The sequence below is a fragment of the Alligator mississippiensis genome, chromosome 10, assembly GCF_030867095.1.
Source record: "Alligator mississippiensis isolate rAllMis1 chromosome 10, rAllMis1, whole genome shotgun sequence".
Lineage (NCBI taxonomy): Eukaryota > Metazoa > Chordata > Crocodylia > Alligatoridae > Alligator > Alligator mississippiensis.
The window spans coordinates 69,203,641-69,231,469 of NC_081833.1; the positions used below are offsets into that span (position 1 = coordinate 69,203,641).

The following is a 27,829-nucleotide window of genomic DNA, read 5'->3' on the forward strand; positions in this document are numbered from 1 at the left end:
ATCTCAAATTGCAACAGACTGGCAACGTAGAATAGAGCCTTTTTAAAAGGCAATTTATCTGATAGATGGCAAAATATGAGCTATGAGCAGACTATTGCAGCAATCACTGTGATTTAAAGGGATAAAATGAGCAATCTGCAGATTCCCTTTTTGGAAATGTACTCAGGAGAGTGGCTAACTTTCTGCCTGTGATCACTTATGCTTGAACAATTTTGATACCAATGCAGTAAGTGCCTGGCTTCATGGTTCATTTGGTAGTGCTCTTATCACTGGACCAGTGGACTTCTAGACAGAAGCAAGAAAGTGTGAAAGTCTAAACCGCTTTGCTACCGGTGTATTTATCTGATTGACACATCTCCAAATGCATGTTCTTTGGGCTTTTTGCTCTGCAGAACTCTAAACTGGTGTACTTTTGGAGTTCATGAACATTAAATTGTATGTAGCATTCAAAGCCTCAGTTTCAAACCTCTATAAATAATACAGGTCTGAAATATAGGTCTAAAAAGACAGTTCACTCGCATCTGAACACTGTATAAGTACCGAAGAAGCTGGGTCCACCTTTGCTGACAAAAAAGTTTTTTGCCACATGATGACATGCATTATCACACTCTCAGTGTGTCTACATCTTCATTAGTTACAGCCCCTCCGTGCTTGTGTACAGGCACCCTCTAATGTGAGGTGCTAAATGGGTATTAGGCTGCCTAATGCATAGTAGCAAAAGCTCACACTTCTTTTTAGTGATGCTTAATGCATAGTAGCCTAATGTTTGTATGCATTTGCATGCATTTGTATGCATTTGTATGCATGTTGTAATGCATTCGCATATTAACATGGTTTTTGATGTGACACTCTAATACGCAGTAAAATAGGCTACTGATCATTAAAGCACATGTGTAGATGTGCCCTATTTAAAAAAAAGTGAAGATCGGACCACTTCAGTTTTACTATGAGGTAACACTTAGGTCAAGCAAAGGGCCAGTAGTATAGTGCTAACCTTACCTAGTTATCTTGGCTAAGTACAGACAGTCAAAAACCTGTGGTGGAATGGATTCAATCCTTACAGGTTAGTCTGAACTACATAGATTGAACTGATAAGCAAGTGAACAGGCATTCACCTTTGATTTTGAATATGCCTGCTGTGGCTCAGGCCAGAAGTTGGGGAGGCTAGAGCATACCTCCCTGCCTGGCTGGAGCAGACAGCTTAAGCTAAGGCTACCCACTTACCCTGGAGGGAAGAGTTTGCAAGGGAGGTAACAAAGCATCATGGGATCCTGGGGGAGTGAAAGTTAACTTGAATCTGGAAGGGATCTGGGACAGACGTTCAATAAACCAATTTCACCTAGATCAGTTAAGTCTGATACTAAATCCATCCAGGTTTATCTTAAACTGGTTTTCAGCCATTTTGGAAGCAGTTTATGTCCACTGAACTTCTGTTGTGTTAAAGATTGGAACTGGTTTCCGATTACTTATACTGATATACAGGACATGTTGGGGGGGGGATGAATTGGGGTGATCACCCTGGGCCCTGTGCTTCGGGGGCCCCCACGGACAGTGCCATACAGGCCCCACCACAGCTGCCATGCACCACTGCTGCCGAGCACTGCCAGCTTCGGCCGCTCACCACCCCCCCCTCCCCCCACTCCACCGGCTCTGGGCACTTGCCACCCCCATCCCCTCACCCCCCGCCAGGCCCTGCACATATTGATATGTCCCAGGCCCTGCGCACCCCCAGGGACAGCTCTGCTGGTATATGTATAACTTCTGTCCCTAGCCCTTGAGGTAAATGCCATAAAAGTTTCATCTCCATATAGGGTTACACTGTAAGATAATTAGCCTACTTTTTTATATTGCTATAAAACAGCTTATTCAGCCATGGAGACAAATCTTGTAGTCACTATGAACTCAACCCATTGCAAGGTTTTAGGTTCCTGACTCCAGTTTAAAGTCAAGCTGCTTGAAATACCATAAAGTCATTTTTTAAGCTTACCCTAGACTACTTCTATCAGCTCTTAAATTGCTTAGCAGTCCATAAGTCCGTATGATAAGTCTGTAGAATTATAACTTTTCCAAAGAGATCAGAATCAGGAGATAGTTTGCCACAAAAATCAGCATTCCTATAAATTTGAGGATACATATTTACATCCCATTCCAGTATAAAGAAATAACGTAGGATCTTAGATGAACTATTTTGTGTAGTCCATCGAAGTCAAATATTAACTTACTAAGTAGCGACCACACTGTAAAACTAGTACCCACATAACTATCTTAGCTGTGATACAGCAGTGTTTACCCATACTAATGAACATGATAAAAATACGAGTAGGATATGGAGCCCCACAATAAAATCAGAGGTTGGAAAGATCAGGTATCTCTAAGGAGAACTACTGAAATGGGACCAAAATGGGTGACAGTCTGAAGTGTCAAGAATTAAGATACTGTTCCCCAGAGTAAAGATACAAAACTCCCATGGTGTGGGATCCACCAAGTAATAAATCCAGGGATGCATGTGTATTACAATCGTCAGGAATACTCGTTCTCCACCCCCTCACTCTCACCTCACCCTAAAATAATGTTAAAGATCAAAACACTTGTCTAGTTTTCGGAGGTGCTGAAACCACCTAGCATTCCCATTGAATTCAACCCACATTCAACACTTCCAAACTTCAAGCCAGCAATAAAGAGAAGGAAGATTTGGCGCCAGGGAACAGGCTGTGCAGATATCCGCGTTCTCTAATTTTACCATCTCCACTATGTTGTTGGGAGTTCAATGCAAGTAGAAAGCAGGATGGATCAGACCATCTCCACCCTCCATCTGTCCATCAACACTATGCAGTCAGGAGTGCCAGCTCACCTCTGTGTCATATTCAGAAGGCAAGAGGCAATTGAATTCTCTGCTTTTCAGCTAGCAGGCACCTACTGTAGATCTGAATCCCCAGTGGATTTGGGAGTTGTTTGTATGATGTGATGTTATCTGGCAGATATTTAATAGCACCAGAAATGTTGGAGTGTGTCTTTTAAAAAAAAAAATTGTGCAAATTTAAGCATCCGGGTACCCCACCCTTGGGGAAATGAGTTATTGAAATCGTTGGAATGCAATATCTGTCAAAACTGACATTACATCAGTCACTCGTCCAGCTTTTTGTTGTTGTTCAAGTTCTCACTAAAGGAAAAGAATGTAATATATAACCTAGTGTCCTTGCTTTCAAACCTTCATTGTTATATATAGGATGTTGCTGAGTATTTTATGGCTACTGCTGTTTCCTACCCAGAACCTATTCGATACAGATGTTCAATGCATTGGTCCGTAAAATGCTTAGTCTGTTAAAGGAGGCCAGTTGTCAAACTCTGCTCCTTTTATTAACTTGTTTTCCCAATTCTTTACTTATATAATTCTTTATATTACTGGGCAAATCTCTTTCAGCTGATTTTGGACTTTCACAGTGCAGAAATTTTAAACGCACGTGCTGAGCTGTTCAGATTTATGTGTCCCATCTTTCTTCATACAGGTAGTTACATTTAATATTTTTTGTATTTAATTATGAAAAAAAGACGAGAGAGAAAAGGGAAATAAAAAAGTGTGTCAGGCAGAGTTACAGGCCAAAATGATATTGTATTCTGGCATGATATTAATTGGCTTTCCCAAGTGCTTAACAACTGTGGTATAACATAAAATTACCCCATGGGAGTGGTCTGCTACTCATTTTAGACAAAGTAAGATAATGAATAAGTAAAATACATTGACTAATGGTGTATCCAGTGTGTTGGTCATCTGACTCATAAAGGGAGACAACTTCTCTTTAACACACTTGTGCTAAAGGGAGCATGAAGGGACATGTTTTGAGCACATGTATCAGAGTACTTAGAGCTGTTTTATATGGGATGAAACATGGCTTATGAAACAATGAACAAAGGCCTTCCCAAGCCCCTTCTCAAAGCCTGGCACAGAGATAATTAAATAAGCCCAAAATATTAGAAGCCAGACCACACCCTTTGGATCTAGAGCAATAAAAGCAAATGTAATTATAATTACTTTCTATCAATAAGGTAAGAAGAATTTATTTCTCTCTGCAACTAGATGATGATTCTGACCATTTGCTAGTTTTGCCAGTCTCTCGGGCAAAGTCTGCATTGCTCAAAAGGAAAGGACAAGTTTCTAAAATACCCTTCTCTTGCCTGTAGTAGTCACCCCCACGTGGCTTTACACCTCTGAATTCTGTAGAATTTAAAAAGCAAAATCACAAAAGTCATTTGAGTAAATCAAGTCAGTTGAGGCCCCAAAGAAATCTTTCTATTGTTTTCTTAGAGTTAGGGCCATAACAAATACATTGGAAAAAAATCACCAATTTTGTGTGGATTTTCCACAAACGAAACAGTAGTCTATCTTCACACAGGGAGCTATATGTTCCCAATTATCCACTTGCTCTAATACTTGGATATTATAGTATTACTGTGACTTGTTCCAGAGTTTAAAACATATCCTATTCATATCCATATCCTTGGTGATGCATTGAAGCTAGAAACTCACAACTGAGAGTTCAGCACTTCTGAACTCCACTATTGAAAATTGAAGTACACTCTGCATAGCTGTTTCATGTGCTTTTGATGAGTGTTATTGATAGATCTTTTTAAGGCAGGTCAGTTGAAACCTCAGACAGGTCACTTTCCTTTGGCAACTGAGCAAGTGAAAATGTGATCAATTGACCGCACAACAAAGTAATATGCTGCAACCCAATACTTTATCATCACACTTAGTGCAGGTATAGCCTAGAAAACACTGTAAACCTGGTGTTACTTCAACTTGACATTTCAACAACTAATTAAGAATTGTTACATATTCATGGAATAAAATTCTGATATTAGAACACATGACCTGCCCTTATATTCAGTGGTGTGCCTGCTCTGTCCAAAAGACATTTTACATAACTCTAGTACAGCACACATAGATCACCCTATCACAACTCATTAGAAATCTGAAAGCACAAATTCTGCAACAGCATAGGAACTTACAGTATACAACTCACATGTATGTGCAGCAGAGGAGCTGTGTACATGGGGGTCCAAGGGTCTTGGCCTCCCTTGGGAAGAGGGCTGTCACCTGAAATGCATAAAACTTTCCATATGTCCATTATCTTAGGCTTCCTCCTGCACCCCCTCTTCCCCCGACAAAAATAAAAGTCAGAACCTATGATGTGAATTGTGTCATACAACTATTTGAAAATAAAGACTATCTGGAAAGTATGGCACAAGGAAAATTACTGTCCATTGATTTTCAGTGATTGTTCGATGCCTAGCTATCCTTTGGGATGCTGAAAATTTCTATTTCCATATGACCTGGTGAGCTCAAAAGTTTATTCTTTATTCTGCAATAAAATTGTTGGGGGAAGCAAAATAAAGTCACCTTAGCTATAAGACTCAATTTTCAAATTTGGGCCTTTAAATGAAGGCAACTACTTATGTGCATGCTCATATCAGCACTGCTCCATGATTCTGCTTTTGCAATTAAAACCAATGGTCTAGAAGTGAGAAGGATCATGTTTTGTTTCTTAATTGGGTAGTCACCTCCTTATGACATGGAGGTCTCCCTGGCCTTCAGATTTCTTATTTTTAAAATAGAGAGGACTACTATTCCCTACTACTCAAGGGATTCAGGGGCTTGAGACCACCAACTTGGTTTGAGATATTTAGCTGGCAGGTGCTAGAAGCATTCAGGGTGCCATTGTACAATGAGCACCTTGGTGCCAATTTATGCTCCTATCTGCAGTTTGGGGGATCCTCTGACATAGAAATATTTGAAAACATATAAATTAAGTTTTATAAAAAAAATAGGCTCCATAAGATGATTAATGACATGTCATGCTAGAAAGTAGGGCTGTGCAAAAAGGCACTGTTCCATTTTGAATTGCGTTTTGACGTTTTGATGGAACGGTGTTTCATTTCAAATTTCATTTTGATTCGAAACCGCTATTCTCTTCTGTTTTGTAAAAACAGTTTTGCTGATTTGGATGAAACTTGCAATTTCGCTGATTTGGATGAAACTTTCAGAAATGGTAGCCCCTTTCTAAGGGCATGAAGCCTGCCAAGTTTCAAGGAGATAGGTTCAGAGATTTTGGGAAACTGCACCTCAAGCTGCAGACAAGCAAAACTTGTGACATGGGTGACACTGTGTGTATTAAGGTGCAGCAGGGTGAAAGTTGCAGGCCTGCTAGCCCCTGCTGAGGCCACAAAGCCTGCCAGCTGTCAAGGAGATAGGTGCAGGGGCTTCTGGGTTCTGGGGCCCTGCACCTCTGGCCGCTGACAGGCAAAACTCGTGACATGGGTGCTTGTAGGACTGTGTCTTGTCTTAGGGCACAGGGGAGTGAAAACTGCAGGCCTCCTAGGTCCTTCTGCAGCCACAAAGCCTGCCAGTTATCAAGGAGATAGGTGCAAGGGGAGTCTGGATTCTGGGGTCCTGCACCTTTAGCTGCTGACAGGCAAAACTGGAGCACACAGCTTAGCAACTGACACCAAGGCAGAAAGCAGGGCGGTTCAAACAATGCTGCCCTTTATGCAGTTTTTCCATCCCTCCCCCAGAGCACTGGGATTGGAACAGACCTCAGGGAAGGGTGACAGTTACTGGCCAGCTGCACAGTCAATAACGAAAGCAGTCCTTTCCACCCCCCCCCCCCCGCCCTTTCCCCTCCTCTCCTTACTTTAGTTTCTGTTTCCCTGCAGGCAACCCCAGCTTGAGCTTTGAAACTCGAAACATTTCAAAAATTTTGAAACATTTTGATTTGCCTCGTTTCGTTTTGAGGCTGTTTGGAAGTTCTCTGTTTCATTTCAATTTTGCTGTTTCGAGCTCGAAATGAGTCAAAACAGCATCAAAACGAAACTGCCAGCAAAATTTTGCACAACCCTACTGGAAAGCATAAGATGTTTTCAAAAGTAAATGGCACATTTTTAAATGGATATGGATATTTTTAAACTTACTCTGATCCTCTGAGATGTATATTGAGATTTGTAATATAAAACAGCAAGGGTACTTCAAGACAAGGAAATTAACATCAATTCACCATTATTCTTTCCTTCCTATTATTACATGGTCGCCGGAGACTTACAAGCATTCTATGTGGATCTTGTCGATGTTGCTTTTAAACAACTATCTAATCTTTTACTAGATCACAAATGCAAGGGATGCTAAAAATAAGGCAGCATGCTTTTTCATGAGAAATAAATGAAGAGCTTATGTTTTGGTACAATTTGCATTCCTTGCGTTCCTTATGTGTAAAACTTTTTTTCTCCTTAAGTCATTTGTCATCTACTCACAATGAAAGTGGCTTTTTTGGGAAAGTTAATAGCATCAGTTCATCTCCTTGTCAGATGAGCTTCTCACTAACATCAGATATATCCACCATGCATTCATTATCTCTGGTATGAATTTGCTCAAAGTTACCTTAACACAACAGAGGTGGGTATCTCTTTTATCAGATAGAATCATGGAAATGCAATGCTAGAAGGGACTCTAAATCATCTAGTCCCTCTCTCTCTCTCTCTCTCTAAGGCAGGATAAGGATACTGAGACCATCCTTAAGAGATGCTTATCTAACTTGTGGAACTCATGAACATAGGATGTTGCGAAGACCAAAAGTTCAACAAGGTTCAAAAAGGGATTAGACCAACATATGGAAAATAAATTCACTACAGGCTGTAGACACAATCCCAAATGTAACCTCAGCCTCAAGGTATCCTTAACACTATTATTGTTGATACCTGGAAGTGTACAACAGAGGATGGATACCCTATTTCTTATACTGTTCCTATAAAGATATCATTACTTGTTTCTGTTTGAGGCAGAATAGTGGGCTAGATAGATTTTTGTCTGACTCCTTATAGTAATGTGACCTGCCCTTAAACACCTTCAGTGAAGCCTGTTCTAATGCTTGCCTTTTCTTATAGTAGGAAAGCTTCTCCTAATGTATATTTTTGTCTTATTCCAATAGGACGTTGACCACTATGTTCCATATAGCAACTTTTCATGTATTGTAAGACTTATTCTGTCACTCACCCATTCATAGTTCCTTCAAGCTGTCCTCATACATCATTTTTTTCTAAATTTATTATCACTTTAGTTGCTGTCCACAGGACTTGCTTCTACTTATTAACATCCTTCTGAAAAGGACATGCCCAAAACTGGGTGTACTGCTCTGGCTGAGACCTTACCAATACAGAGAAATGTGGAATAATTACCTTCCGTGTCTTGCAGATAATCCTCCAGCTAATGCATCCCAGAATAATATTTGCTTTTTTTTTCTGGAGCAGCATGACGTTGTTGACTCCTACTCATTTTTGTGGTCCATTTTAACCTTCAAATTCACCTGACCCATACTTCCTTAGTTTGCTTAGGCAAACATCAACTGGGAGAGTAAATCATTGCAGAATTAAGTTATCACAGATACTGCTTCCCTTTGGGCCAGTTATTCTGGCAAAATAGGAAACAAGACTGGAGTAATAGGATTTGTTTTTGACAAACTATGTTGGTTGACTTATAAGTACCTAGATGAAAATAAGATGCTGAACACTGATTCCTTTTTTTAGGAACCAAAGGTAAGTTGATTGGATCAATAAGTCCTCTCTCTCACCTGTTTAAGCACCACTTGTATATTATCTCTCTCACACATTTTCAGAGCAGATTGTGGAAAACTAACGAGGCATATCTTCTCCCCCAGAATATATTATAGATCACTGTTAGGGAGGTTCCTTATGATGAGTAAAGAGGACACATAGATGTCACACACTGGGTGAATAAAATATACGTAAGCAAAGCTTTATAGATTGCCTCAGAGATGTTAGATGTGGGTAGGACCAAAGGATGACCTTTAAAACAAGGTCACCACCCTGCATTTGATAGAGCTGGGCCCTGAGTCAAGTTTGGTAACCTACATAATAGGATTTGGCAGTGTCTATACCTCTCCCTATTGTGTCATTAAGGTCACTACCCTACATAGTACTCTCTCTGACCTCCTGACGGTCACATCTGTTGAACCTTATGTGATACCTCTAAAACATAAAGCAGGCCACCAGGAACCAGTGTATGCCAATGGGTAAGTCACAAGATCAAGAGTCAGGAAAACCTAGTTCTGTTGCCATCTCTGATAACCTTGTCTCCCTTGTCACCTTTTCCTGTTGTACCCGTTTAGACAATATGTTCTTTGGGGCTAAGTGTTTCTCTCTCTGCAGGTATGAAGAGGGATTGGTGTGATGGGTCCCCATTTCATGAGGACCCTGGGTGCTACTGTCATGTAAGTAATAATAAGAATGGTGCAAGGCAAGTTATGGGACTACTTTTCCACTTAAAGTTCAGCACTTCTTTAAGAGGTTGCAAGACTGGGCCTCATATTTGCTCTGCGGATGAATAGAAATATCAGGGATTTGAAAACCGACAATCTGGAACCTTTAACAAGCACTACATTCTCTTAATAAAGAACAGATAGAAATTGCTGCCTTCGCCTCCAACCTTGCCCCATCTGAATATCTTTAACATGCCATGGGAAAAAGAAGACTTTATGAAGAGCTGATTCATGTGTTATGTCACTTGTGCACTAAATACTATGTTATCTTCTGAAATTATATAAAGAGGGAGGATATTTTTAGTAATTGTTGGCTATTCGTGCCACTGAAAGAAAGTATGTTTTTCTGGGTACAACTAATTCTGTTTGTGGTTTCAGAAACCATTGCCAATATTTCAATAATATATACATTACGAACTGCTACAGCTGGCAAGGTGTATCCATGTTGTCTGTTCCAGGGAAAGATTTTGTTGCTTATTTAAAATGAATAGATTCAGAAGTGGAATCCAGGATGCAAAATGAAGGAAGGTCAAGGAAAAGGTAATATTTATGGAAGACTGAACATTTTAGTATGCTATTGGCTTCAGGGTCTACTCTCTCCCCAAAAGACCAGATTTTATGCCCTGGAACACTAAGCACACACCATTTAACTTGTATGAATCTTCTAAAGGGAGACCTTCTTGCTATGTGTGGATATGAACAAGTTGAAGAGAGTCCAGCAGAGGGAAATGAAAATGGTTAGTGGGGGATATGACTTCTGAGGAGAGGCTGAGGGAACTGGGCTTATTAAGTCTGGAGAACAGAAGACTGAGGGAGGATTTAATAGCAGCATTTAAGTACCTGAAGGGAGGGTCCAAAGAGGATGGAGCTGGACTGTTCTCAGTGGTGGCAGATGCCAAAACAAGGAGCAATGGTTTCAAGTTGTAGCAAAGGAGGTTTAGGTTGGATATCAGGAAAACCCTCTCACTAGGAGAGTAGTGAAGCACTGGAACAGGCTACCCAGGGAGGTGGTGGACTCTCCATCCTTGGAGATTTTAATGGCCTGGTTAGACAAAGCCTTGGCTGGAATGATGTACTTGGGGATGGTCCTGCTTTGAGCAGGGGTTAGACTAGACCGGGGTGGGCAAAATGTGGCACACCAGGCCATTCTATCTGGCCTGTGGGGCTCCTAAAAAATTCAGAAAATTATCTGCCCCTGACTGCCTGTCATGCAGCGCTTGATGGCTTGCCAAAACTCAGTAAGCGGCCCTCCACCTGAAATAATTGCCCGCCCTTGGACTGGACCAACATTTTTCAACCAATGGGTCACAACCCAAAAGCGCGTCAAGAATACATGAAAAGGTCACAAACAAACTTTAAAAATGGATTCTCCTTTAAAGAAGAAAAAGTGTGGAAGTCTTTGCTTTTCCCTTTTAGGCTGGCAGAGTTCCAGCCTGTGAGGGGCTGCTTGGGACCCCCCATACCCTATACACCCCCCAACCCATACAACCTACCCCCTGGCCCACACACTGGGAGTGAGGGGCACTGGATCATGACTGGCCATTGATGTTTACAATGGGTTCTGGTTCAAAAAAGGTTGAGACCTCCTGAGGTCCCTTCCAACCCTCATTTTCTATGACTCCATGATTGCAAAAAAAAAAAAAAAGGGGGGCAAACTTTTCCATTATAAATTCTTCTAAAGGTAGAAGATTTTGACCAAAATAAAGTCCTATGAAAAAAAGGTGTTGTAACCCAGATGGGAAGCTAAGTATTAGGAACCAAGTGAACTTAATTGACAAAGACCTACCTATTATGGATATTTGTTAAGAAAAGATAAAGGGGGCTTGGAAATCAGGAGGTCACAATCAGATCTAACGTTCCTGCACTAATCTCAGCCTGACACTACATGCTACTCCATTCATGTGCATGTGAGCTTCAGATCTAAGCTGACTCACAAGGATACCGATTGCCCTTCTAGCAGAAGAAAACAATAATTCTTCTTAAGAGAATCTATGTTTAAAGGAGAAGGCACCTAACTACCAGATTTTAAACAAGCATATTAAGGAGTGCAGGAATTTTTCTATGTTGCCTGATCATTACATCTTTATGGAGAAAACCTTTTAAGATCAATGACATAGTAATTCCATAATATTATATACTAAATACAAACCTATTTTTCCTTCTACTGAAACTAACCTGTTGTTAAAGAGAGCCCAGGTTTTAACTGCAGTGCATTTGCATGTATATGCAGCATATGCCATTTAAATACAATGTAGGAACATGCTTTGGGACAGTTATTTATCAGGAAGAACCAGTTGTTCTGAGCAAGTTTTTAATCAGAATATCTTTCAGTTAATGAATCCCACTTGGAATGCGTAACTTCATTCAATATTCTATCACTGAAGTTGTGTTGTATTACAATCACATCACAACTGAAGTTAAAGAACGTAGCCATTTTTTTCCCCCTGAATCAGACACCTGCTATCAATTTGAACTGTATCTGATTGAAATATTTGTGCAGGAAGGACAAGGAATCAATTATTCATGAGAACTAAACAATGGACTGTATAAACACAGTTCATGAACCTGAATCCTTTACAACCTGGCTTATCCTCTGTACATTTATAAGGACAGTCACATCTCTTGAACAACTGACATATTTATGGCACAGAGGAGAGAAAAAAACCCAAGGAAACAAATGTTTTTGTTAAAGAAAATGTGAGATATTTGGGGCTAAATAGAAGTTCTTTCTTCCTTGCTTGCTTGCTTTTTCCTGTATATATAAAAGACCTAGATGTTAACGACATTTAACAAGACTTCCCATGAGGTAGCCTTTTCTGAGATTTCTGGCTCAGATTTTACTGATATCTGGGTAGTTCAGAGAAATGCTAAAACTATGTAATTTTTAAGCACCTACCCTGCAGTGTCTGGGCTTTGGACTCCTAACCTTCCTTTGCTCTTTAGCCAAAGGTCTCCCACTATTAGATCCTCAGCATTATAAGTATGTGCACGCTCATTCCCTGGCAAACTCTCCATCACTGAGTTTCAAGCACCATGCAATTAAGCTCTACTAACTTTGCAAAGTTGATTGAGTTGAACATATGCTAGCAGCCCGCCTGTATCTTGTGATCTCATCTAAGCCTTGTAGTGCAAATGCCGCTGATGTCAGAGAAGGAAACACCTTTTGCTTAGCCTGTAGACGGTGTAATGCTGATGTCAGAACAAAACAATCTGAAAAACCAGGCCTCGAGGAAATCAGATTCTCCTAAGTACTGCCTTCTATTAATGTCCTTCTGCATTCAGAGTAGAGAAGTGAATGCCACTGTCATGTTTAATACATCATTATGTATATCCTGATTATTATCTTATGGTAGTGGTTGAAATTTCAATAACAATATTTAAAATACATGACAGTCTGAAATTACGTTATCCGTATTTAAAGTCCCAGGATTACAACTTCTAGTGGCGAGTGCTTGAATTAATGTGAAATACAATTTGAATTAAAATCAATTTTCCAATTGACTTTCAAGAGGCAACCGGCACTGTTTATTTGTTTTTATGGAAAATGATACAGGCAATTAATTTCTTTCATACCTTAAAGTGTTTGAGTTATAAAAACCTATAATGTAACATGACATGCTAGATGCATAACATTTGAGCTGATTTTACAGTAAGTGATTGGCATTTAGTGATTTTGATACCAAAATTTCAGTGATATACAAGGTGAGTGCTACAAATATATGGCTCTGCTGTAGCGACTATTCAGAAGAAACAAAAACACAGTTAAAAAAGTTTCTATTGTGTTAAATTTTATGCTAAGGGGAAAAAAAATATATTTATTGCCCTGGTTATAGGCTGTTGCTTTAAAATGAACAGGAATTACAAGGTTATGAATTTCCCCGTCATGTATCTCTTTCATAAAATACAGCATGAATTTATAAATAAAATATATGAGGACTCTATTCAATGAGAAATATGCCTGGACTTTGGCACTACATAGCCTTGCACAAGGCCATAGAAACTGCTTAACACTGATTTTCCTTGGTGTCTTTTGCAGTCTCATACTAGCTTTGCAATGCAGAGGTAGATGTGCCCTCTATTGTTTGAGACCAATCACCATTAATTACAAATACCTTTTCTTAACAATTGGCTATGATCGGCTTATTTATGTAATGTTCATCTTTGATTCGAGCATCAGAGGATACAGTTGACAACAGGAAGGTCTCCATTTACTACACCTGTCTCCCAGGTCTGATATACCAGTTTTGTATAGCTTTCACCACCCATTTATGGAAGAAGGTTTTGAGGCCAATAAGCTTTCCTAGTGATGTGTAGTCTTCATAGTTGGTTCTACTTGCTCACCAGTCCTTCTCTAATGACTGCTGTCTCCAACGTAGAATGAGCTTTGAATGCATCCCCACCTACCTTCTAGTTTAGGATTGTAGGGCAGCAGAAGAAGAGCTTTCCAGCTCATAGAGATGAACTTCCTCAAAACAGAATCTGAGGACAATAATTTTCCTGAGGACTGAAAAACTACATCTAAGACTTCTTGAATCTGCAAAACTGGGTGAAAAATCTCAAGAAAAGCAAGTTTTTCCTGTGGCATTCCTGCATTTCCACTTCTGGTCTTGGCTAGGAAAGCATGGTCTCAGTGGTTGGAACATAAGGCCAAAAGTCAAGAGTTCTGGGTTCTGTTCATAGTTCTGATACTGACTCACGGAACAGCTCGGGCAATTTAGTGGCTCCCGATTCTTCAAATGTTCACTACTGTTGGGAGCCAAAGTTCTTAGATAACCAACTATAGACTTGAGACCAGTTTGAGGGCCAGATTTTTCCACCATTTTGAGCACTTACACCCCCAAGTCAAGTCAATGGGACACACTTCTGCTCACTGTAGCAAAGACAGCAGTGTAGTGCCACGGTCACTCAGTCTGGTCCATAACTTAGGCAAACACTTGGCAGAATGAGCTGGTTTCCTCAGCCTGTGAATTAGAAATCATGGAGCTATGTGGTCCTTCTGTTTTCAGGAACTTATTAAAAGATTTTCACCTTGAACACACCGACCTATGAAAATTAGGTCATAGGGGCTGAGTTTGGGCACCTAAAAGTATTTCACAATGTAGGTAGTCTGGGCCTTGAGGTTTTTCATCTACAAAGTTGGAATACTACATATTTCACTGGGTTTTTATGAGCTGCTCCTATTGTCTGTCAAGGAGTCCTGAGATCCCCAAGTGAAATTATTGTTTTAGAAATGCAAATTATTATTGTGACTTTGCTATAAAAATCTTTAAAAGAGCTGGTTAACTATTGACCAGGAGGCAGTGTTCTTCACTTTTCAAAAGCAGTTTGATCATCATTATTCTCTATATCTACTGATTCGTTAAGCGATGTAATAAGCTTTCATTATCAGTTTCGTTCTCCTGTGCTGGTCTGGCCACTTAAGGGATGGATGTTGAAAGAGGCATTTGGCTAAAAAATGAACGTGTTTTTTTCCAATGTAGTTGTGCGTGTGTGGGGGTGTGTGTGTGTGTGTGTGTGTGGGAGGGGGATGTGTGTGGGTGTGTGTGTGTGTGTGTGTGTGTGAACACACACACACACACACTTTGACATATTCTCTTTAAGATCTATCACTAACGGCCAATCCACATGATTGGCTCATTCGTCCAATGCCGCTTGAGAATATAAAACAAATTTGGCAAGACCCTGCCCTAAGAGTCAGAGGTATTACTCTCATCAGAATCAATTCTGCTCTCAGAAAAGAAAGGTCAACGATAATTATGCACATGTATCTAGGAACAGAGTTTACCTCATTGAATAATATTACCTCTACTAGTCATAGCTGAAAGTAGGCAGGCAAAGAAGAGGGGAATTAAAAGCTATTTCTGCATTATTTCCCAGCCAAGCAAGCACTACAGTTTTAGTCCACGTTTTCTGCTGAAGCAAGTGCAGAGCTCGAATGCATTTTATCTGCCCAGGATGGATATGTGTTTTCCCTTGCACATTCCAGAGTTCAAAGTATGATGGATGTATAGCAAAAATCAACTCAATAAGACTTTTCAGATTTTTAATTTATTGATGAAACATTTGTAAATAGAGTTCAAATATTAAACTTTAGATTTGAAAACTTGGCCTCTAGCTTATATACAGAGAAGAATTTAATTGTCTGTGGCTCTGTCTCAATCCTATGTAAACGCTAACAGACAAGTTTCTCTGCATTTTTTTCTTTGTTTTCCCCTCCTCTGCTTAGGCTGCCATTCCAGAGACCTTAACCTTGATGAGAAGCACTCCTCTCTAGGGGTAAAAGGTAATTTACCCACTCTAAACATTGTACTAGTTGTTTCCACACCTCTGAGCAAAGACTCCTGAAAAACAATGTCAAATGGAGGCTATTACTCCATGAATAAAACTTAATCAATAATATTGTTACAGTTTAGTGTTTAAGTTTGAGGGAAATATGTTTAGGGGGAAAAAAGGAATGAGAAAATCAAATCAACCATGTCTTAAAATGCATGGTGAACATGTCCCTGGCCTTATGTCCTTTGTGGAAATTGTGCTTATACAACAGATAACTCAGCAATGAAGTCAATAACTGGCAAACTTGATACTTCCAAAGGCACTAAAGAGGAATGTCAACCAACACTGATGAGCAGCTTTGAACCCAAGGCCTTTCAGATGCTGCTTGACAAGTTAACAGGCTTTTCTTCCTCTGTAGAAAGGAAGCTTCGGAGAGACTGCATTTCTGTGAGTAAAATAAACTCATTCTCCAAGAGCTGTTGGGCACATGCCACATGCCTTAAAGGGATAGGATTACCAGCCATTCTCAATACGTCCTTAGATGCTGAAGTACGTTTGTGCTAAATGGGGGGGGGGAGGGGGGAGCAGGAGAGGGAGTTCTCAGTAAATATGGGGGGTTTTGTAGTGAGGAAAGGAAAATAAAACAGGAAAGGTGTCTCGTGACTGGTTAAATGGGAGAGCTTTCAATGCCGTTTTACAAATGGGGACAAAAAGTATTTTATTTGCAGATCTGCTTTTGCTTTCGTTTAGCACTGAGATGCTAGCTTCACTGTCACTGTTCTTTTAGAAGAGAAATGTTTTATACATTACAATTAAAATGCTAGCAGCAACCAAGCAGCTAAGGGTGAAGTTGCACGTTACACTTAGACCATACTAAATCGGTGGACTGTTAAGCAGTGGTTAAAGTTCAAATGTGTTGTGAGCAGTCACAGGTTAGTACCATTTCCTGCCTGCACAGCTCTGACTTGCTGTTAGAGAGCTGGCAAGAAGGTGTGTGGCTAAGGATGGTGAGCCAGGGCATGGCTATGAGCCAGGATACCTGGGCTCTATCCCTTTTCTGGACTGGGAAGGCTGGAACCATGCATCCTGGGATGCTGGAAGACTGCAAATGGCTCATTTGATCCATGGAGGAGACTGAAGTTACCCTAACATGAGCCAGATAGCACAGCCCAAAGTTAACCCTTGCAGAAGTGGCATCACTTTAAAACATTGAAGGCACTTAGCATGAGTTAACAAGCTTTAACATAGACACCTGCATTTTAAGTGCCCTTAGTACAGTCTAAATGTAACCTGTAACATCACCGTAAGATGTTTTTCACCTGTGGATCACAGGGAAGGAAATTCCCTTGCCCTCCGTATGCCTTGGCAAAGAAAAGTATTCCATGGATTGCAAACTTGGAGAGATTGAATGAAAGAGCTAGGGTTTTTTAGCCTGGAGAAGAGAAGACTGGGGCAGGGGTGGGGAGTGGAGAATTTGATAGTAGTCTTCAAGTACTTGAAGGGAGTTCACAAAGAAGATGGAGATAGAGATAGACTAGCCTGTGACTATCAGGAACATGACTAGGAGCAGTGGCCTAAAGCTGCAGGAGAATAAATTTAGGTTAGAGATTAGGGAAACTTTCTGACTATGAGGGTGGTCAAACATTGGGGCAGGCTACCTAAAAAGTTATGGCATCTCCATCCCTGGAAATTTTCAAGATCAGGTTGGACAGATCTTGATCTTCAAAAATAGGTTGGACTTGGCTGGGATGGTCTAGTCAGGAACTATCTTACCTTGAGCAAGGGGATGGACTAGATGATGGTGTGAGTCCCTTGTAGCCCTAGTTTTGTATGATCCTAATAGTGCTGTTATTGCTTGGGCAAAATCTCATTGATTTCACTAGGAATTTTGCTGGAGTATAGATTGGAAATTCTGGTCCATTACTGGGGAAAAATGAGAAGCCAATTCTGCAAACTGTTCAGTTCAGTTCAGTTCAAAAGTGACCACAGACTTTGAGTGCCCACATGAGACCTGATTTCTCACAAGTGTTGAGGAGCTGCAGCCCCAACTGAAGTCAGAGTCTAGCAGCTTTGAAAAACAGGGTCCAAATCGCACTCCATAGCTACGCTGGCAAAACTTCCAGCATGGATGCAGCTCTCTCAGTAAAACTTCTGCCTATTACCTTAATAGGTAGTAAATTCAAAACTAAGAAAGGGAAGTTCTCTCTCACACAGCGCTAATTAAATTGTGCAACTCACCGCCACAAAACATTGTGGAAGCTGACAGTTTAACTAGATTAAAAAAGGGATTGGACAAATTCTTGGAGAAAAGGGGCATCAGCAGCTATTGAGCATGGGAGTTAGGGGCTCTGAATCAAAACTTCCTAGACCTTAAATGCTAGAGGCTGCCAGTGGGAAAGGAACAGTGGAAACAAATCCTGGTCATACCCTGTTCACGCCCCTTTCAGCATCCACTCTCTGCCACGATATGACACAGACTACTGGGCAAGATGGACATTCGTTCTGACCCAGGAAGTGGCATTTCTTACGTTCCTGTGAGTGAAGTCTGTTGGTTGCCTAGATATATTAATTTGAAAGAAATTATGCATCCAATTTTCCAGCCTGGCAAATCTGAACCAAAGCATCAAAGTTAAATGATTTGAAATTGATAGGGAATTTGGTTTTAAATACAACACTACACAAACAGGGGTGCTAGACTAAGATTTAGTGCTTGTGTAGATTGGTGTAACTCTAATGAAATCAATGCAGCAACAATAGGGCATTTGTAGACGGCACCTTAAAGTGGGTTTAAAGCCAGTTCAATGCCTTTTGCACTGCTTTCATGGCATTGCTGTTTGCACATTCAGTGGCATATTGCACATGAATTCTAGTCACTGTAGCACACTCGGTGGTGTAATGAACCTAAAATGACTTTGGGATGCAGCAAATGACTCTGGGGCACTGCAAAGTAAAACATCTCCGAGGAGTTTTAGTTTCCTACCCTACAGCTGTGGAGGGAAGCACTGGGTTCTGTGTGACTCAGGGGCTGTGCAGACAGCCCGTGCAGGCAGCCCGACAGCAGCCCGGGAAGGCAGGCTCCGCAGGAGGAAAAAAAAGCGGCGAGCCTCACCCTTTTTTTTTTTCCCCTCAGAGCCTGTCTGCCTGCCTGAGCTGTGCAGGGGCCTGGTGCTTCCCTCCATGGCTGCATTGCCCGCCAGGACTGCCCAAGCCGGGCACCTGTGAGTGGGTGTTGCCTAGGGAAGTCACCACTGCCGCGGGGGGAAGCATCAGCCCCCACTACAGCTCAGGGACTGCTCTGCCCACCAGCAGCTTGCTCTCCCTTCCCCACCACTGGAGAGACAGGTAAGGATCAGGCTCCGACACAGGTGTGTGTGTCACAGGGTTTACTTTGCCCTAAACTGAAGCAGTGTTTTGAAAAAACCACCACTCCAATTTAGGGAGAATTAAACCCCCGTGTTGTGTACAAATGCCCATAGTTTGCATTGTGATACTCGGGTCCCGTGCTCTGGGTCTAGATCCAACTAGCTGTCTATTGTCCTCCTATATCATACAATAGGTTAGAAGCTTAGGGAGTTTGATTCTGTAGCAAAGAAGATTAGAAATCACCCTAATATCGATTACACAACTATGCGTTAAAAAGAAGGGACTATTCTGACCATTGCAGACACTGAGCCCACGCTTTGATTACCCTTATTTTCACAGTTTCTCCTTAGTTTCCTTGGCTACAAATGCTATTTGTGGCTGTAAATTATCCCGTCTCCCTTTTATCCCCAGTACCATAAACATCTATATTTAATTTTAAAATTACCTTTCTGGGTCTTTGGGCATCTGCGCAATATTGCCATCATGTTGTAAAACTGGAAGTATTTACAATTTGTATTAGAAACAAAAGATCCTACGGAAGCATAGGCTCTGCAATTTGCAGAAGTGGAATGCAGTCGAGCCCGGCTGAAGGCTCTATGGAATCTCCTGGAATGTATTCTTTAGCAACTTTGTTGTTTGTGCTGAGATATCTGGTAGGGCCTTTTGGGAAAACATACCACATATCTCTAAGATCCAACCAAAATATCATCTATCCTGCCCTCAATGCAGCAGCCTCACTGACAAGGGAAAAAAAGTCTTCCACTGTAAATCACACTAACCAAACACTGTTTTGCCAAATTCCCTATCCTCTCCTCTGACCAGCGAGATGTTGTTTTCTCCAACAGGGAGTCTGATTATATGACAAATTCAGGAGGGGAAAATTAAGACAGCATATCTGTGGTCCTCTAAGAAATTATTCAGATCTTATTTCCTTCCATCTCTTTTCTTAGCACCAGGGGACTTTGGGTCACAGCTAAATAGCTTATGAACTCATTTCCTAAATTTTCAGCCTCCCAAAAAGCTTGCTTTTCCCCTGATTATTTTTAATTCAGTGAATTTGTAACACATAGTCAGGCTGTATCCTCCACAATATTTTATGATAAATCCCATTCAATTTCACATGTATGGTTGCAAGCTTTATTGCTTAACAAACATTTCATCTTGCTCTCCCATAATTTATATCTGAATGGGTTTATTATAGACATAGCATTTCATTCATTGTGCAGTTAATTCTGTAACATGCTGCCTGTTTTCTGTATGGTTGCTCCACCATTATGTGCTTTCAGTACAATTGAATTTTCCTTGAGAGTTTTATAAAATGGTCTATGAATATGTAGCACAAATTGTATTAACAAGGCGAATGTACTTTTTATTTCTTTTGTGACCATTTCCAGTCAATGGCTGGTAAGACAGCAAGCATGTGCCTCACTCATTTCCTAGTTTCTATTAAATAGAGCTACCTGAACAACATTATTTTAAAGGGATGGTGATATCACTTTAAAAAGAAATATGAGCTCATCAAAATGCTGGCCAATGGTGTAGTCAGCACCAGCAGGGAGCGAAGAACAGCTCTTTAGCTGCTGGAGGCTTTTCACCCTTTTTGTCTAATAACAGGACCATTGATAGATACAGCTAGTATGAGGGTTCATCTATCACATTTGCCCACGCAGTCTCTTAACTTGTGCATTACTTACAAGTATGCCAGTGCCTCTTAAAACCACCAGCCTTATTATGCCATAAACACATGCAACAAAAAGATGGCCCTTGCCCCAGAAAGTTTACAACTGAAGTGTAAGAGGAGAGACAACAAGCAGATTCAATGATCAAAGCATGGGAGAAGGAGCACACGGCAATACAAGATTAGAAACATATAATGAAATACTGCTCCCCATCTACCTGCCCAGTATGGAGTGACTGGTATGTACCAGGGAAGAGGTGAAATTTAAGGATATAATGGGTCTTGAGGGTATCTGTGGTAAACTTCTCCTATGCAACTCAGCTAGGATAGGTATAAAGAAAGTGCTTGCTAGAAAATTTCCTTAGCAGGCGATGAAGGCTGTTGTTGACCGACCGAAGGTAGAGTACAATGGCTTTGTGTAGTGTAAGAGGGGACTAGTTGGATGCGACTAAGCCACCAGCACATTGAACTCACTGTGTGCATAATAAAATCTTTAAAATGTGTACTGTCAAGGGCCAGGACCTCACCTGGCGTAAATTGACACCGTTCCATTGGCTTCAATTTCTCTATGATGATTTACACAAGTTGAGGAACTGGGCTGCAGAGAGAAGCATGGGGCCATTATTAAATAGATGAATATCACCGGCTGGGATGAATGCCACTAGATCTGCATAATGGAGAAGTGTGGGGCAATGGGCCATAGGCTCTTATTTTATCTAAATCAGTTCACCTCTTCCATATATAAGACATTTTTTTTATTTGGTCTAAGTTAAGTATCCAAGATTGCTGGCACACTGCAAAACGCTTGGTACACTTGGTTACAAGCAGCAGAATCTGTATCCTCTCTCACGGGCAGGAACTTGTGTCTTTCCATTAGTTATTATTCACATGCTGTGGGGTTGATTCCTCAATGACAAGACACAGGACTGGAGTTTGAGTTCGAAAGCAGGTAATCTGGTGTTGCCAGAGGAATAGGAAGGAATGGAAATTTTTTATTTTATTTCTACCAGGGCTGACAATCCGGACTCAGAGCAGAGATGTCCTGCTGAACGTCAACGTGTTACTAACTCAGCCCATGTGGCAGTCCCTTTAGTAAAAATGACTAAAACATTGAACAGGCTGCCTGCCACAAGGTCCGGAGAAGCCAAGAGCCATATTATATCATTCTGTAGAAGCAAGTTCTCATCTCATATGCACCAGCATACATGTGAAGTAGTGGATTTCCAGCATCATAAATGGGAACAAAATTTGACTTAAAATACCTGATACGGAAGAGTGAGTATAAGGAATTATTGACTTCATTTTTGAGCTTGGGCTACTTCAAAGTTCTCCCTTTTCTTTAAGCCTGTTACCTAACCATGGCATTTAAGCATCCTGGATAAATACATTTTCCCACAATGCTAACACCACCAATGACATTTACGGGTTAAATCTTGTGATTTCATTCCCCATTCTCTCTTATGTAACTATGCCCTTCCCTTTTATCTATCATGAAGTCCATGAGCCACCTCAAACATATAAAATCATACTTAAAAAAATCTTCGAGGACCAGTCCCCGGCTATTCTACACTGCATTATTCCCAGTGGGAGAGCAGCTCAGTTCTCACTAATCCAGTATCAAAAGACGTTTCAGAGGTAACCCCACTTCAGGTGCAAGGGTAGTAGAAACGATGGCAACAACTGGCAGTGGAAATACGGAAAAAAACACTGAATCAGAGCACTGGGAAAAAAGTGTTTTAAAGACTGATCACATTCATAATTTGAACAGCCGGGGTAGCTGATATGTTTAACATTAATATTTATTCTTGTACTAAGATTTTATTACTACTTTCACAGAGAGGGTCATGCTACCTAAGAGACTTATCCTCTACCACACTCTAATCATCTCATAGTCTTTTAAAGTATTAATCCATTACTTTTCCTCATTTAATCTGGGAAGCAGGGATGCTTTATGATGTCCATTTTACAGAGGAAGCATGCACATACAGGGAGACCTGATCGAGAACTTCTCACAGAAAATTCAGCCCAGATCTCTCCCCAGAAGGCTAGCACCTTAAATCACAAGGGTTTCCTTCCTCTTTTGTCAACTTCCATTAGTGTGCTGGACATTTTACAAACAGCTACAAGGACAAACTCCCTACCCTGCCACTAAAAGACATGTAATAAAGAACAAGGTCTAGGAAACAACGTCGACACTGGGTGAGGGGTTGATAGAGATGGGTACACGTTCATGCATATTGTCAATATGTCTTTTTTCAGTATGCTTCTAGACCTTCCTGAATCATCGTCATGGACATTGCACTGCCAGCAGACTAGTGTTTCTAGACCTCTAAGAAGTGGAGGGGCTTGAAGGCAACACGGTAGGCTAAAGCCAACCCAGACTTCCAGGAAGGTGAGACAGCATGGAAAAAAGGCCTAAATACAGAAAACCAGGGGTGAGGCAGTTAGAGGGAAGTGGAAACTGGTGCAAAAGAGAGGTGAGAAAGGAAGACGGGACCTAAGATGCTTCATACCAGGATGGTTTCCACACCAGGTAATGACAAAAGCCAATCATAACCAGTCACATCTAGGTGGGTCTCTCACTTTTCAGAGAACAGAGGTACTTTTAGATGTGCCACACCTCAGAAAAATTACAACAGGCCCCTTGCTAGTGAAAAGCAAGAATTTACATGTTTGCATTCCCTTCTCCAGTAAAAGAATATATAGAATATTCCTCAATCCAGTCTTCCTCAATGCAGAATATTCTTCAATTTCTGACCCCTTTGCTATCTCTTCTGTAGATCAGATGTGTGGAAAGACTCAGAATTAATTGTGTGGATCCCTGAATCACACTGATTCCTTATTATATTCCACTGAAAGCAATCTTATTGTTACTTTACATTCGTGTTAACAAAGAGCCTGAATGAGATATAGGGAAGAGATGTTATATTTTAAATAAATGTCCAGGTAATGTGCCACAGGGGAGCTTAGGATCAAATGAGGTTTTATATTTTTATGTAGAATGTAATCACTTTTTTCATGATTGTGGCTCCTCCATTACTGTTATTAAAGAGTTTATTATTCTATGGGGGATACTGCTCTTTGGTATTACGTGCTTACAGACCAAAAGAGATAGTGTCTTCTGATCCCTTTAAATCACAATAAAGCCATGGAACAACATTGTACTGTAGTATTAGAACTGGCAAAGTGTTCGACGTACCAACTCTGATCATGCTGCAGGCAGGCTGTTTCAGATCTGCCTGCATTTTAAGATGAAAAACCACCCCACTGTTATTACATGGTCATCTGCTTCGCAAACCTTAACGTCTCTTAGCTGTTCGTGCATATTTAGGGAAGCTTGCCAAATGCAGAGAGAAGAAAACATCCAAAAAATTACCCTAGAAATTATCCAAAGGGAAGTCAGTGACCTAACAGGCCAGGTACATGGATTTAAAACCATGCAAAAAACAAACCAGGTAAGTTAGGACTTCCCCCTGGGCACAGCTGCCATTTATGCAGCACATCCACCTTTAGCGCCCCCCCCAACCTTGGTATGGTTACAGGGCCACATGCACTCCCAGGAATTCATTCTAAATAGAGTATCCAATATATTAGGCAAACTCTGGCTTTACTTCAGCATCTCCCTTCACTCTCCATGGATCTGTCCTTCAAAAAAAGCCAAAGGTTTGTTAGTAGTAAGCGCAACAGTGCTGGTGATATATAGGCAGCCTAGCTGAATCATTCCTGTCCTTCTCCTCCCCCTTGTTCAAGTAGTAGGAAGTCTTCTTTTAGCTAGGAAGGTCACGCTCTTAGGTTAGAGAGCACAGAGGTGGTTAGTCATGTTAGTCTGAAGTCAAAGAGGCATGAGCTTTGAAAGGCAGCAACATTTTTTGTCCAGTGCTAGCATCCCACTTGGTAAAGAGTTTGACAGCCAATGCCTCAGTCTCTGTGACCAGGAGAGAGACAGTTTGCTCTATGGCCCTGCATTTTTCCTGTCCCCCTTTCATCCTGCTGTCCCCAAGTTAAGACCAACAACCAGCACTCTCTTGTGCCCCTAAAATTGTAGCGCGAACAGCTCTACTATTATTTTTGTCTTTTATGCAGCCTTGCCAGTGAGAATAAACTTGCTTGCTCAACCATTTGTTTGTGCAAGTCTATAGGCCACACACAAGCTCTCTCTTAAGCCACAGCAGAGCCTACTGAAGTACAAACAGTACAGCAAGAATGTACAATGGACTGAACATTTATCCAAATAGGAGTAATACTTGTAGCTGCACCAACTTAATGAAAAAGTCACAAGGGCTATCCATCCTCATGGTATTGGGACTAATGTGATTACCAACTGGGACCACAGAGGAATTCATTCCCTCACAGTACGACTAACACAGCCCAGCTGGCCAAATGCACTATGGAGATTTTCATCATCTTCTGAGACAAGATACTGGATCACATAGCCCAGTGGTCTGCTGCACTAGAAAAGTAAGACATTTTACAGCCCACACAATCCATCTCCTTGCGTTACATTCCTTCTGTGCAAGGAACATGAAATTCATATTTTATATGTCAAAAAGAAGCCTAGAAAGAAGCAGGGGGAAAGATTTTGAAGGTCAAAGGAGGGACTCAGTGAAAGAACTCCACTTGTGGTCTTAGCAAATGTCTTCAAGGCTTGAGATGAGCATGAAATCCTGTTGGTTAGCTACCTAGCAATACATTTCTATCTCTAACAATGCCTGCTACCGAAGTGGAGCTAAATTAGAAAAACCCAGTTAACAAGCATTTTCAGCTGCTCTTCACCATAATAACGAGAGAAAAGAAAATCTAGATGAACATATCATCAATTCTTGCTTTTCTGCCTATTCCATGGCCAGGAGTTTACTGTCAATTTGACTATTAGTGAGGATGGATTTTCTACCTTATTATATTACAAATAACACCAGTGTTTTAAGGACCAATCATAAGCTCTATTGAAGGGAACAGGATCCCTTCCATTGACTTCAATAGGCAATAGCTCAGGCCCAAGATAGTATTATTGGAAAACCATGTTTAAGTAACTCATGCTTTGAATAATATTTTAGATACAACAGACTGAAGACAGTATGAAATATATATTTCACTATCTCAGTAACTTCCCGTCTTATCACTTGGCTTAGCGATAGTATCTTGCTCAAAAAATACAGCTGGATGATACTATTGTCCCTTGAAGCTTAGATGAGCTCACTGATACCATCTGGTTTAATATATGATAGCTCCTTTACATTAATTTTCTGGGTAAACATAGAAATCCAAGGGTAGCTTTCCATGAAAACACCCACTGTCCATATTTGTTCTGTTAGTCTGTTCTACTTTCTCCTTTTCTGCACCTTTGCCATTATAAGCCCAGAGCAGTGGCCTAACCTTTTTTACAGAAAGAATAATAGTAAATCTGCATGAAGTTCATGATGATTAGTTTCTCTTGGAGCTGGGCCAAAGAATAAGCCTTTTTCCAATACAGACCTTATGTGTAGGTTCAGTCAAGAATTCATTTATTAATCCTTCCTATCAAGCCTGGATTAAGCAGTTCAGGGGCTTGGGTGACAACAAGTAACTGTGTCTTGTGATGTGCTTCCCAATCAAATAGAAGTTATTCCCCAAACTTATTCAGTGCTCTGTCTCCATCTAACTACGTAGGCCTTTCTAGGGTGCTCATGACAAAATATCTATGTAAGCTTTGATCTTTCTTACAAAAACATGGAAGAGGAGTGTTCATTTCTTTTCTTTTTTTTAGCAGAGGCCACATCCTTTAACTCTCTGAAATCCTTGTGCAACTGAAAACACTGGCTGAGCCTTGAAGATCAATGGTTCCTTGGTTAGGGCAAGCCAACCAAGGGATGGTCCTGCTTTGAGCAGGGGGTTGGACTAGATGACCTCCTGAGGTCCCTTCCAACCCTCATTTTCTATGATTTCTGGGCAATTGAGGTGCCTCAACTCTTTAGGTGCCTCATTGTCTCATTTTAAATTCCCCAGGTGCTCTGTGTGTTCACTCCCTGCTCCAGAGGAAACTGCCTCTGGAGAATGCATTAATCCATTGTGGATTCCTGGTACTTCCAGCTTCATTACAAAAGCCAAGCTTGGGGTGGGGGAGAAGTGGAGAGTCAGTTTTCTGGTTTTGTATCAGTCCCATACCTTAGTTTGTCCACAGAACATATGATTTCCTACTCCCATGTGGTTCAGTTTTGGTCTGCTTGCCAATTTTTTGCAAGCTGCATGGGCCTGGAGATTGAAACCCAAGAAAATATGTTGACACAACATTTATAAATCTGACCTGCCTCAGTTTCACTTTGAATTTCAGGTTTGAAAAAAAAAACCAAAACACCCAACAAACCAAAAAAGCAATATCCATGTTTCAATGCCAAATTGGGATAAAAGAGCAGCCTTTTGCCTGGCTGCATGGGACAGCATATTTTGTTGCAATTAAGTCTGTGTGAATTTGAGTTGCAAAATTCACCCCACCTGGTCAGGTCTGCTTAAAAGGTCGCTATGCCTTTCCAACACAGCTCAGGTGATTTCCAAATGAAACCCCCATCTAGGCAAGATTTGTGGCAAACATTTCACACAGCTCTAAGGTTCGGTGAGCTCTTTCTGAGTTATTGTTGTTCCAGGAGGGTCCTGAGGGATTTGGAGAGTTGCTGCGAGGTGATGATATCCCTTGTGGAGGACTAATAGACTGTCATTGTTTCCACTGGGAACAATGAAGGTCAGAAGTGCCAGCTAACCCATGTTAACATGCAACTTCCTTGCACTGCTCAGGAACAGTGTTGAAAATAACACTGTGTCTGTATATCTTTCATTGCCATTTAGCTGTGATTGTGTGGAATCAGTACTAATAATGTGCTCTTTTTATTTGCTTTAGCTCTGTAGGCTGGCAAGTCAACTCAACTCAAAAACCCCCACAGGGTCCACTAGTCAGGTCCCTTTCTCAGAGAGAATTTTATATATCAGGCAAAGAGAGGAGCTAATATCTAAAATGGAAAGAAAATGCCCCAGCTCAAACCATCTCCCCACCCCCAAACACATACCTAACCTCTTCCCACTTGAACTGTCTCTCTACCTCTTCTTGCAGCAGCTGCTTTTATAGCCTTACCCTGCAGCACCTGAGCAAGCTAGGTTAAAGCAAGCTTTAACCCCATGTTTCCCAAAGCCTTCCTAAATGCCTTAGATATTTCTGCTCTTTTTT

At 41.0% G+C, this 27,829-nt stretch overlaps 1 long non-coding RNA gene across 1 annotated transcript; it reads left to right on the plus strand.

Annotated features, from left to right (window-relative positions):
• The first annotated feature begins 15,501 nt into the window (after positions 1 to 15,501).
• On the plus strand, positions 15,502 to 23,892 carry LOC109283360 (uncharacterized). The gene is made up of 3 exons (XR_002090502.2): positions 15,502 to 16,043; positions 21,648 to 21,912; positions 22,897 to 23,892. It is a non-coding gene; the product is annotated as an uncharacterized LOC109283360 (long non-coding RNA).
• Positions 23,893 to 27,829: the final 3,937 nt, after the last annotated feature.